Below are 11,172 nucleotides of genomic sequence, written 5' to 3'. Positions count from 1 at the left end.
GAGCTTCCGTGTTCGTGCCAATGTCTCGTGCAGACCCGATTTGTAGCACGTTTCTTGCTTGACATTCTGCGCGTGGGAGATGTATATGATAGATCGGAGGGGCGAGTTGCCTTTTATCAGGCGGACAACTCTTGTCTTGAAGACTTTCTTCACCTCCTCGCCCACATTAATATCCACAACTATCTCTTGCATCGCCAAGCTAGAATGCTGCCCGGAGACGGCATAGAACCGGATGTTCTGATCGTCCAACACCTTCCTATTGATCAAGTCTGGAAACCTCGTCTCGCCCTTCATTGTTCGGTAGTAGGGGATCACGTCTGCGATGTCGGGTGTTACTGGACTTGCCAGCATCTTCTGCTTCAGTTTCTCCACCCACTCATCAGATACTAGCCTGTGGTTGTATTTGCTTTGGATCTCGATACGGCTCACGTCGATTGTATATACTTTGTTGGAATAGTAACAAGTACTATTATCTGCGACGATTTTTGCTGCCTCTTCTTGCTCTTTCTGCTCTTTGCGGCTCTTCTTTTTGGTGGGTGTAGTGTTCGAACCCGAGGCAATGGCATCACCGAGTAGCTTCTTTTTTGGAGCAGCAGAGTCGGACGTCGGCTTGAGCTTGACCACCCTTTTCTGCTTCGGGGTAGTTTCCAGATCAACCCCCTTCCCCTTCGCTTCGCAAACTGGAGGCACTCTCAACGGCTCAATGTTGGAATATAGTTTTTGAACATCGCTGTAGGTGAGGTCCGTGGATTCCATGTGATCTTCATAGACCCGCAGCGTCTTTGAAATTGTGGGCCTCCTGGACAACCTCTCCCTAGCTCCCTCTAGGAATTCCTCATAGCCGCTGCCCCCCTCCGGGAAGCCGCTAGGATGTGCAAGGTGGATCTTGAAGGCGGACGCTGTCTCTACCACAAGTGCCAGTCCATATTCTTGCATGGAACTACATGGAGTGTCTGTCACTTGGATGAGGATCCCCATGCATTCTTTTCTCCCACCATCTGTGTTGTACAGCATCAGATCCTCGCCTTCCATCCCGAAAGTCCAACTGGTGAGCTCCTCCCCCTTCTCTGCATCCACATTGACAGTGGCTGGAAGAAGAACGCAGTTCCTCGCCTGTTCAAAAATGCACAACAATTAGAGCTGACAGATGAAAAGCTAGCAGCTGGAAATAACGTGAGGCCACACGCCATTCACCACTGCATCAGATGTCTTGAGGCTGCATCCTAAGATGGCGTGAGGCTACACGCCATCTGTAACCGGACTGCACTCGAGAGCCCAATCGGTGCATGCCAATGTTGCTACTGAATGGCATGTGGCCTCATGCCATTTTCTACTTGGCCTAAAAGACTTACCATTTGAAGCCGAATGGAGGCCGTGACAATCGAGGCCGGACTCGCTGGCGAATGTGCACTGTGTGTGCAGCGGATCGTAGCAGCAAGGCTACTCTGCCACTTACAGTTGGAGAGTGGTGCTGAAATCTCCTAGGACGCCAAGTGGGCTGCGTGTGGGTGGCGGAGTGGGCGGCGGAGTTGGCGGCGAAGTTACAAATTGGGTGTGTCTTGAAGTGGACGCCGATGCACACGAGCGCGATGCGAGCGCGAGTGTGATGCAAGCGCGAGTGGACGCCGATGCACACGAGAAACCTGTAGAGAAGTGAGCGTGATCGCGAGTGGGAGCGCGATGCGAGCGGGAGCGCGAGTGTGATGCGAGCGCGAGCGCGAGTGTGCGAGCGCGAGTACAAAGCAAAATGCAAAACCTAACCTCACACGCGCGAAATGTCACAACGGTTGGTAATCCCGCCACGTCATCATTCCTCGGACTTGGGTGCCACCATTAATTTCTGGATTGCCGCGCGCATGCAAGCACGCAAAATCCAAAAGAAATCCGCAACGTCATCATTCCTCGGACTGCATGCACGCGAAATCCAAAAGAAAGATCATGATTGGGATATCATTTAATACCCTCGCTATATTTATACCATGCATGATTGGATATTCCAAAGCATCTTGTATTTCCAAAAATGGCAGATGTTCAGCTAAATAAAGAAATTCTATCTATTTCTATTTTTCTCTCAAATCAATATTATAGCGTGTGGGCTCATGCAATTTTGAACCAAAGAAACCCAAAAAACGTTGGACCCAAAATATTTTGAAAAAACCCAAAAAACCCTAAACATTTTAAACCCAAAAATCCAGGCGTCCTGTGGCGTTATTCCTTGAATGGCGTGTGGGCGCATGCCATTTTCAGGGCCAAATGCTGAATGGAGAAAAATTCCCTTTCAGTGCAAATGCTGCAAGAGGCAGATGCCGAGCACAAAGGACTGTAACTACCTCACATGACACAGATAAACTTTTCTCTATTTGGCAAAGATAAACTTTATAGCGTGTGGGCTCATGCAATTTTGAACCCAAAAAATGCACCAAAAAATTCTCGGCGTCATCTGGCATTATCTCTTGAATGGCGTGGGGCCGCATGCCATTTTCAGGGGCACATAGGAGTATATTCCTAGGATATTCTGACACGCGCGAGATTTTTTTGAGTTTTCTGGAGATCCAACCGTTAGATCGCAACTAGATTTTACAGAATGGTATACAATGTCTTTCTTGATGACCCTGCAAAGAAGCATCTCGATCGGACACCACATGAGACCACACGAGCCTTACAATGTTTCAGGGGCATTTGCCATAGATCCGACCGTTATTTTGCTCCAAGATTTTACAGTTTGGTGTGCATTGACCTTTCCATCGAAACTGCAAAGGGACATCACAATCAGATGCGGGATCACAAAAAACTAACTTCACTAACTCTGGTTTCACCAAGATCTACGTAAGGAGTTATGAAATGAAAGGACCCTCTCTATTGAAATGTGTTTATGGTCCTAGGGGCATTGTGACATATCAAAGGATTTTGCATCAAGTTCTGTATTTGCATGTTTATCAAGCTACTGAATTGCTAAACCCTAAACCCTAAACCCTAAACCCTAAACATGTGGCAAATGCTGCGTGAAGAAAGATGCCCTTTCTGGGCAAATGCTGTAAGAGGCAGATGCCGAGCAGATGTATCTCAGGCTAGCGAAGGGGACGAACGAAAGCTAGCTATAAACATGACGGGATGCAAATAGATTACTAGGCTGGTCCTACGAAAATCAAAAACCATAATTGAAAACATTGAAAATGCAAAAAGAAAGGTTTATAATATTTTTGAATTTTAAGCAACCAAAGGAATGTAAGTAGGGCATGTGTTTGTAAGTTTAAAAATGCCTCAACCACTTAAATTCCCAAGTAAATAAAGCTGTTTCTATTTTTGGTACAGGTAAACTTTATAGCGTGTGGGCTCATGCAATTTTGAACCCAAAAATGCACCAAAAAATGCTCGACTAGCATTATTCTTTGAATGGCGTGTGGCCTTATGTCGAGCATTATTCTTTGAATGGCGTGTGGCCTTATATTGCCATAAATGGACGTACACACACAGCGTAATTATTCCTTTACACGGCGAATAATCTTGGCGCAGATCGCTGACATAGCATGGCAAAGTTCGAATCACTGACATGGCACAGCTGGATCGAGGCAAGGACATGATGTGACAAAGTTCAACCTCCGACAGCAAAGTCTAGAAGCTACTCAGTTTGAAATTTGTCAGAGGAATCATAAGATCTGGTTTGTCAGAGGATTTGATGTGACGTTCAAGCGTGTGTTATTTTTGAATTCTCGAATTCATTCCTAGGTCTATCATTTTTGTGCGCCGTGTTCTTGGTTCCGCTGAGCGCAGTGAGCGCTGCTTGTGTAAGCGGTGTTGTGGGCTGTGGTTTATGCGTCTACGAGCGGTTGCGGCATTGCGAGCGCCATTGCGAGCGGCAGTTTATGCGAGTGGCAGTTTGTGCGAGCGGCGCTACGAGCAGTTGCGGTGTTGCGAGCGGCGCTACGAGTAGTTGCGGTATTGCGAGCGGCACTGTCTTTGGTGTGGCTACCGCTTCCTCTTGATATTCGGCACTTGTGCTTCCTGGTATGTTCACCATGGAATGGCTTAGGACCACATTTAGAAATGGCATGAGGCCACATGCCATCTTGGGCCCTTGCAATTTCATGGCTAGCGTATTGTCATGTATGTTTTTACTTGCCTGCAGCTGTGTGTATATCAAGATGGCATGAGGCCTCATGCCAATTTTGTGAATGCGAAATTTCACGTGGGTGTCAATAGCATGTTTGAATAATGGCATGTGGCCTCATGCTATTGAGGTTGTTTGGTATGTTATGATTTAGGCCATTCTCCAATCATTTTTTGTATGGTCTTAACTTCTTTTCTGCACTTTCAGAATGGCCTTCAGGGTTGGGGAAAAGGTTTACATTTTGAATGGTGGGAAGAGAGTTGCAAAAGGGACCCTTGTGTCTATGGATCGGAACTTTGTTATACACTGTGAAAGGCTTGGGGAAGGCAATGCTGCTGTATCAGTAGAGACTGTCTTCGATGGGAATGTGGTCGCTATTGAACGAGGAGAGATGGTCGTCGGGGTAAATGTTGTTGTTGCCTTGAAAAATCTTCAGAAGAAAGCAGATGTTGGGGACAGCGCAAGTGCGATGCATGTTCCCTCCGTGGATCTTAAGAACCGTGCTACATGGATTCAGGCAAAAGTGTTTCTAAACAACCCCGAGGGGGAGGTGGTAGCTGAGGGCTTAGCCACAGTTGTCGATCCAAGAGATGCGGTTGCTAATCAAGAATTGGGCTGGGATGATATTGGAGTTGCGATTTTAGAGGTTGTTGACACAGAAGAAAACAGTCTGACTATTGGAAGCATTGTGCGGTGGAAATTGAGGCACTTAGTGTTTGAGAATGTGAAGGATTCACAATCAAACACCACTACAACTGATGACAGAACATCTCTTCATGGGAAAAGAAAGTACACCTTCCTAAAGCGCAGCCAAAGGGATCTGAGCAACGAACCGAAAAGGCAGAAAATGGCGATGGAGGTTCGAATGGTCTCGACAGTTGCTTGTTGCAAGAGGAGGTGCTGTCAACATGCTGATTGGGATGCTATTGAAGAGGAGAGAGCAAGATACAAGACATTGTCCTGGAAGGCAGCTCGCAATTTTGTGTATGAGGCATTACGGTCATCTGTTGATGCTTCAGAACATCAGGTGGGGGGCATGGTCTTCCAGAGGGGTTTGGTCTGCATGAAGGCATGGAGAATCATTTATGGAGTCCCTCGAACCACATTCTACAGAATCAAAACTGAGTTCGAGGAACAAAGGGTTCAACAGGCAGTCCATGGGAACGACGGTACGCACAAAACCAGGGGTCATGTTGTATATGGAGAGGCAATCTTCAAGAGGTTTGTCGAGACATGTAGCGAGCAGCAACCACATAAAACCCGCCTCTTGGAAGATGGAACACGAGACACCCAACGAGTTCTCCCTTCCATGTATACCAAGGGGGCCATATTGGAAGATGTGAATCGGGAACTCCAGAGTAATGGCTACAAGAAGCTGAGCCAATCTAGATTTAGTAGATTGTGGAGCAACAGGTTCAGGGATGTGAGTATAGGAAAGTACTCCAGCTTTTCAAAGTGTGACGAGTGCACTGCTATCAAAATGGCTTTGTCGAAGAATTCTTGCAGCGCTCAAGAGCGAGAGACGTTGGTTAGAAGGCGGCTCGACCACAACATCGAGCAGAGAAGCTGCAGGACTGCATATTATCATAACAGGATTCTCTCCATGGAGAGACCTGACTCTTACCTCTGCATCATCCACGACAAAATGGACCAGAAAAAGACGTGCTTACCTCGACTCAATCCTGCCCCCAAGGCAATCTCTTCATCCATGCAGCTGCCTGTGTCTCTGTTTGGCATAATCGCTCATGGGCATGGTGCCCAGAACTATGGGAACTTCTTTGTACCTCTATGGGGTGGCGGGGGTGCAAACATGATGATTGCGTCCCTAGCAAAACACTTAAGGTCTCTGCAAAGTGCGCAGACTGAGCTGAACGGCCAACCCTTGCATAAGGCCCTTGTCGATCGAACCCCATACAGGGTTCAGCTGGAGGAGGAGCAAAGGCTTGCAGTATCGCGTGGGGCCCCATGCCATCCCAGTGAATATGTTGGCCGTCAGATTGTAGGGTTATCACGTGAGGCCTCATGCCATTCCGACGAGGCTGGTCGCCCGGTGAATGCACAGCCTCATCCAAACGAAGCAGAATCTCAAGGAAGTTCTTGCGGCCGATGTGGCCTTCCACCCCATCTTCTGCTCCAAACAGACAATGCTGGCAGTGAGAACAAAAACATGTACGTCTTCGCGTACTTGGCGATGCTTGTTGCCAAAGGCATATTTGAAACGGTTACACTTGGCTTTCTCATGGTTGGGCACACTCATGAAGACGTCGATGCCATGTTCAGTCACCTGGCAGAGTCCCTCCGGCGATCCAATGTCCTCACCCTCCCACAACTCTACGATGAATTCCAAAATTGCATCAAAGGCACTGTTGAAGCTGCACTTCTGACAGAGGTTCCAGACTTTAAGGGGTTTGTAAGAGGCTACATCAGGGATGGATCCGAAACGCTGATTGGCCACTCCAAGCCTCTTCAGTTTCATTTCAGCATGTGTGACGGTGCTCTAGTGATGAGGTACAAGATGAGAGAATGGGACACAGTGTGGCTGCCAGTGGACGGCATTGAACTCTTCAAGAGAGATCCCATAACTGGGGAACCTATGATTCCTTAGGGTTCCCCACGGCCGATGCACCCGGATGGACTCAAAGACCAGGAAAGTATAGTGGCCGGGATTAGACAGCATATTGCCTTCTGGAAGAGGGGGTTGGTGTTTGGTGGAGAATCCTATTTTCAGAGGTGCAAGCCTTTGCTCGAATACTGGGAGAAGATTATATCTGCTATCCAAAATGGGCCGGTTGTATATGAAGAATTGGAAGAGTCCTTTTGGCCAGAACCCAGAGCACCAGATAGTAGCGGAACAATGTCGTCTGGAAATGCAGTGACAGATAACGATGTTGAGGATCACTATTATGGGCCGAGGAACAAGAAGCCGGATTCAGCATTCAATCCAGTACAGGTCTGCAAAGGAATGGTCGTGCTTGTCAGACCCAGTAATAAAAAACAAATGATATGGGTGGGGCGCTGCATCACTGATGCAGAGGAGGACGCGGAAACTAACTCCTTCAATGTAACTGTGGAGTGGTTCAAGCCAAGTTCCGGATATACGAAGGATTGCCTAGAAAAGAGATGGGTGCTGAATCCAAGGGATCCCAGCATGAGCATATCGGTGGATAATGTTGTGCATGGTTGGATGCGGAAGCAGAGTGCCACCATCACCTTGCCAGACCATGCAAGAGATGCAGCAAGAGCATTCATAACTCGGGTTCAAGGTAAGATTCATTAATATTCCTTTACTAAGTTTCTAATGTATTTTATTTCAAGGTGAACAATCCGAATCTGAATCAGAGGAGGCTTGATATAGTGTGTGAGGTAAAACAAAGATGATGTGACATATGCATTTACCAATCACACGTGCATAAATCTAATAATATGGCGTGTGGCCCATATTAATGGCACATAAACCCATATTGTGGGCTTACGTGCTTTATGTACCATCATTCCCTTGCAGCGTGTGTGTTGGTTTCCTTTTATAACACAACGAACTCCATATTTTAGGGTGAAGAGCGTTCTCATGGCAAGCACAAAATCTGTAAGTGAGGCAGAAAAGGAGACGGAGAAGGAGATAGGTGAAGATGTAGAATATATAAGTCTTCCAAACTCCCCGTACTATACTCCAGGTGATCATTTTTCTGAACAAACGGCAACATTAACAACTATCGAGAACGCCCCAGTAACGTTAGAGACAACAATCCAAAGCAAAACAACTGACCCGGAGAAGGATGATAGTACCGCTGAGAGTACCAAAAAGGAGGTGTCCACTAGCGCTTAGGCTTATAATGGCATGTGCCCTCATGCCATTTACTTGATCACCAAATACCTTTTTCCCTTTGCACTAGTATATCTTAATACCGGTCTGAGAAATAGAATGGCATGTGCCCTCAGGCCTTTTACTAAATCACCTTTGAAAGAAATGCAAGCCTCTATGTCGTAAAAAAAAGGTACTAGAGAAATTCCTTAATAATATGAATGTTATTTAGTTTCATGAAAATACACTAAGGGTCAAATGAGTTAAATGACTTCTCCAGACTAGCAATGCCTCTTGCTACACCTTCACAATTAGATTCGTTAGAAAAAGATAACATTGAATAATATCTAAATGTTCTCACCATTAAGTTATATGTCTGGCTAATAGGAATGATGTTCATCTTGGAAAGCTCACCACACGCTCAATGAACAAACAAATAGTGTGTGCGCGCATGCCATCGCTCTTCTTTAGCTTCAGATTCGGCTTGTTCGCCTTGACAATGAGATTTATTATACAACTAGATGGACTCAGTCTGGACATAAGGTCACCGCGCTAGTCACCATGCCCCAGATATGTCTAGCCCCTAGACAAAAAACATATAATTTCACGTCATTTTCAAATACTTGAAAATTTGTACTTAGTCCCATTTTACTGAATAAATCCCACTTTAACGAAATAGAGCTTGTGTTCTCGCAACTTCGCTAGCACCTTGCGTACATGTCCGTCATGCTCCTCCTGAGTTTTTGAGTAGACGAGGATATCATCGAGGTAGACGATCACCATCTGATCAAGAAACTCCCGAAAGACGTCGTTCGCCATGTGTTGGAAAACTGCTGGAGCATTTGTCAAGCCAAATGGCATGACAGTGTACTCGAAGTGGCCATAGCGGGTTCGGAATGCAGTCTTCCATTCATCACCAGGCCGGATCCGGATCAGGTTGTATGCTCCACGGAGGTCGATCTTGGTGAAGAAGCGGGCACCGCCGAGGCATTCCAACAGGTCCGAGATCAGGGGCAGCAGATAACGTTTCCGAACAGTCACCTTGTTCAAACCTCGGTAGTCGATGACTAGCCGCAAGCTCCCATCCTTCTTCTTGACAAAGAAGACAGGCGCTCCAGCCGGGGACTGCGAATGCTGAATGTAGCCCGAGGCAAGGTTCTCATCCACGTACTCTTTGAGGGCCTTAAGCTCAGACGGGGATAACCCGTAGATAGGCCCCCACGGAGGTGACGCTCCTTCCTGTAAATCAATGGGACAATCATAAGGCCGATGAACAGGCAGTACACTAGCTTTTTTCTTGTCAAACACATCCCCAAAATCATGATACTTCTCAGGAAGACTGACAGGAGAAACATGCAAAGCAAAAAGAAAAAGAGGTTCTTCATGAAGGAGTTCTTTCATAGTGATTGTGGAGATAGGAGGAGGCGTACGACTAAATGGAATGATGAGACGAGGATACGGTCCAGTGTAAGATGGAAGAGAGGAAAAAGAAGAGGGTGAAAACTTTATAGAGTCAGGAATAGAACCCCGATTTGAGTTTAGGGAACTTTTCCTGATTCGGACTCGATGAACAGCAGGGGAAGCCGTGGGAGAGATGAGCTGTAATTCCTTCCAACAGATCTGAGGCTGATGTAGTTGGAACCATGGAAGACCGAGCACCACAGAGGAGGACTTGCTGTTGATGATGTTGAAGGCGATATCGGTGACGGTGGACCCGATGTGTACTCGAACTGGCAACGTTTCCCTAAGTCCAGAAGATGGAGACACAAAATGCCCGCCGATGCCTTCAACCCTCAAATCCCGTATGGTAAGAGAAAGAGGAACGTGATGTCGGGCAGCAAAGTCCGTGTCCATGAAGCAGGAAGTTGCACCTGAGTCCAGTAACGCCAGAGCCTTGAGTCCTGATTGTCCGGTGAAAGAAAGGAGACATGGGACGCGGAAGTTGCGGGAATTGGTGGTGGCTTTGATGAAAGGTGGTGAGGAGCTTGATAAAGAAGAAAAGTGATTTTTATTCGGGGAGTCCAAACAGACAGCTCCTACTCTGTTTGGACAGGGTCGTTTCCCGACTGCAATAGAGGTGGACTTTGAGGCAGAGTGAACTCGAGCAGTCGAGGAGGCTTCTTGGGACATACAGCTGCTTTGTGATTAGGATCAGCACAATAGAGGCAAAGATTATGAGATATTCGACGTTGCTTCTCAGCAGGACTCAACTTCCCTCTAATGAGTCGGGGAGTACCAGAAATATCCATCGGAACCGGAGTAGTAGGTTCAGGAGTATGCCCCGAAAACTCAAGCTGGGATTCCTGAGTCTGGGACGGAAAAATAGCGGCGCGGCGACTTTCCTGACGACGTTCAAAGAGACGATTGTCACATCGAACAGCTTTGTTGATGGCATCCGACAGGTCCTTGGGATCCTCCATGGTGAGCAACAAATCCTTGACACCGTTGTTGAGGCCGAAACGAAATTGGTCAATCAGGGCTCGCTCATCCCACTGAGTGTCCAAGGCAAGGAGTTGGAACTTTGCAGCGTAGATTGAGGCAGGACGAGACCCTTGAGAGAGCCGTCTCATCTTTGTGGTAGCAGCCCGAACCCGATCCGTCTCGCCAAAACATGCTTCGAGCTTCTCTTTGAACAATTGAAGATCCATCAGCTCCGGAACCACGACCCCTTTCATGCTCTTCTCCAGAAGAGGAGAAAACCATGACAAAGCTGCACCCTCGAGCAATGTCCCAATCGCGCCGATTTGAGACTCGGGAGTGGGGTACCGCCGATGTTGAAGTGCAAAGATCAGCTCCATTTGGTTCAAAAATCCACAAAGCTCCGAACGCTTGCCTGAAAATTTCACCGGGAAACTCACCTTCGGTTCAAGAACTTTGCTGGATCCTTGAGCCGAAAGTGAAGCAAGCTCCTGCTGCATGCGAAGAAGGGTCGCCTTCAGCTCGGTATTCTCAGACTGGATTTTTGCAAGGACTTCGGCAAAGAAATCAGGATGGCTTGGAGACTCCATTGGCAAGAAGAAAGAAAAGAAAGGGGGAAAAAGACAAAGGCAATCAAATAATCAAAACAAGCTAAAAGAAAAGCAAAATCCACAATCTGAATCAAACTGTCAAGACCCTCAACAAGATCAAGACTGGAAAATGCTAAAGACAAAGAGAAAAAGCTAGTGAAAACAAAGAAGAAGCCTTAGACTGGTGTTGATTCAGATTGTGGAGAAATGGAACAAGGCTAACCTATATATACTATAGGTTGATGAAGCTCCACCAC

The sequence above is a fragment of the Selaginella moellendorffii genome, unplaced genomic scaffold (genome assembly GCF_000143415.4).
Source record: "Selaginella moellendorffii unplaced genomic scaffold, v1.0 SELMOscaffold_88, whole genome shotgun sequence".
Taxonomy (NCBI): domain Eukaryota; kingdom Viridiplantae; phylum Streptophyta; class Lycopodiopsida; order Selaginellales; family Selaginellaceae; genus Selaginella; species Selaginella moellendorffii.
The sequence above is the reverse complement of the archived record's forward strand: the minus strand, read 5'-3'. Positions refer to the sequence as shown.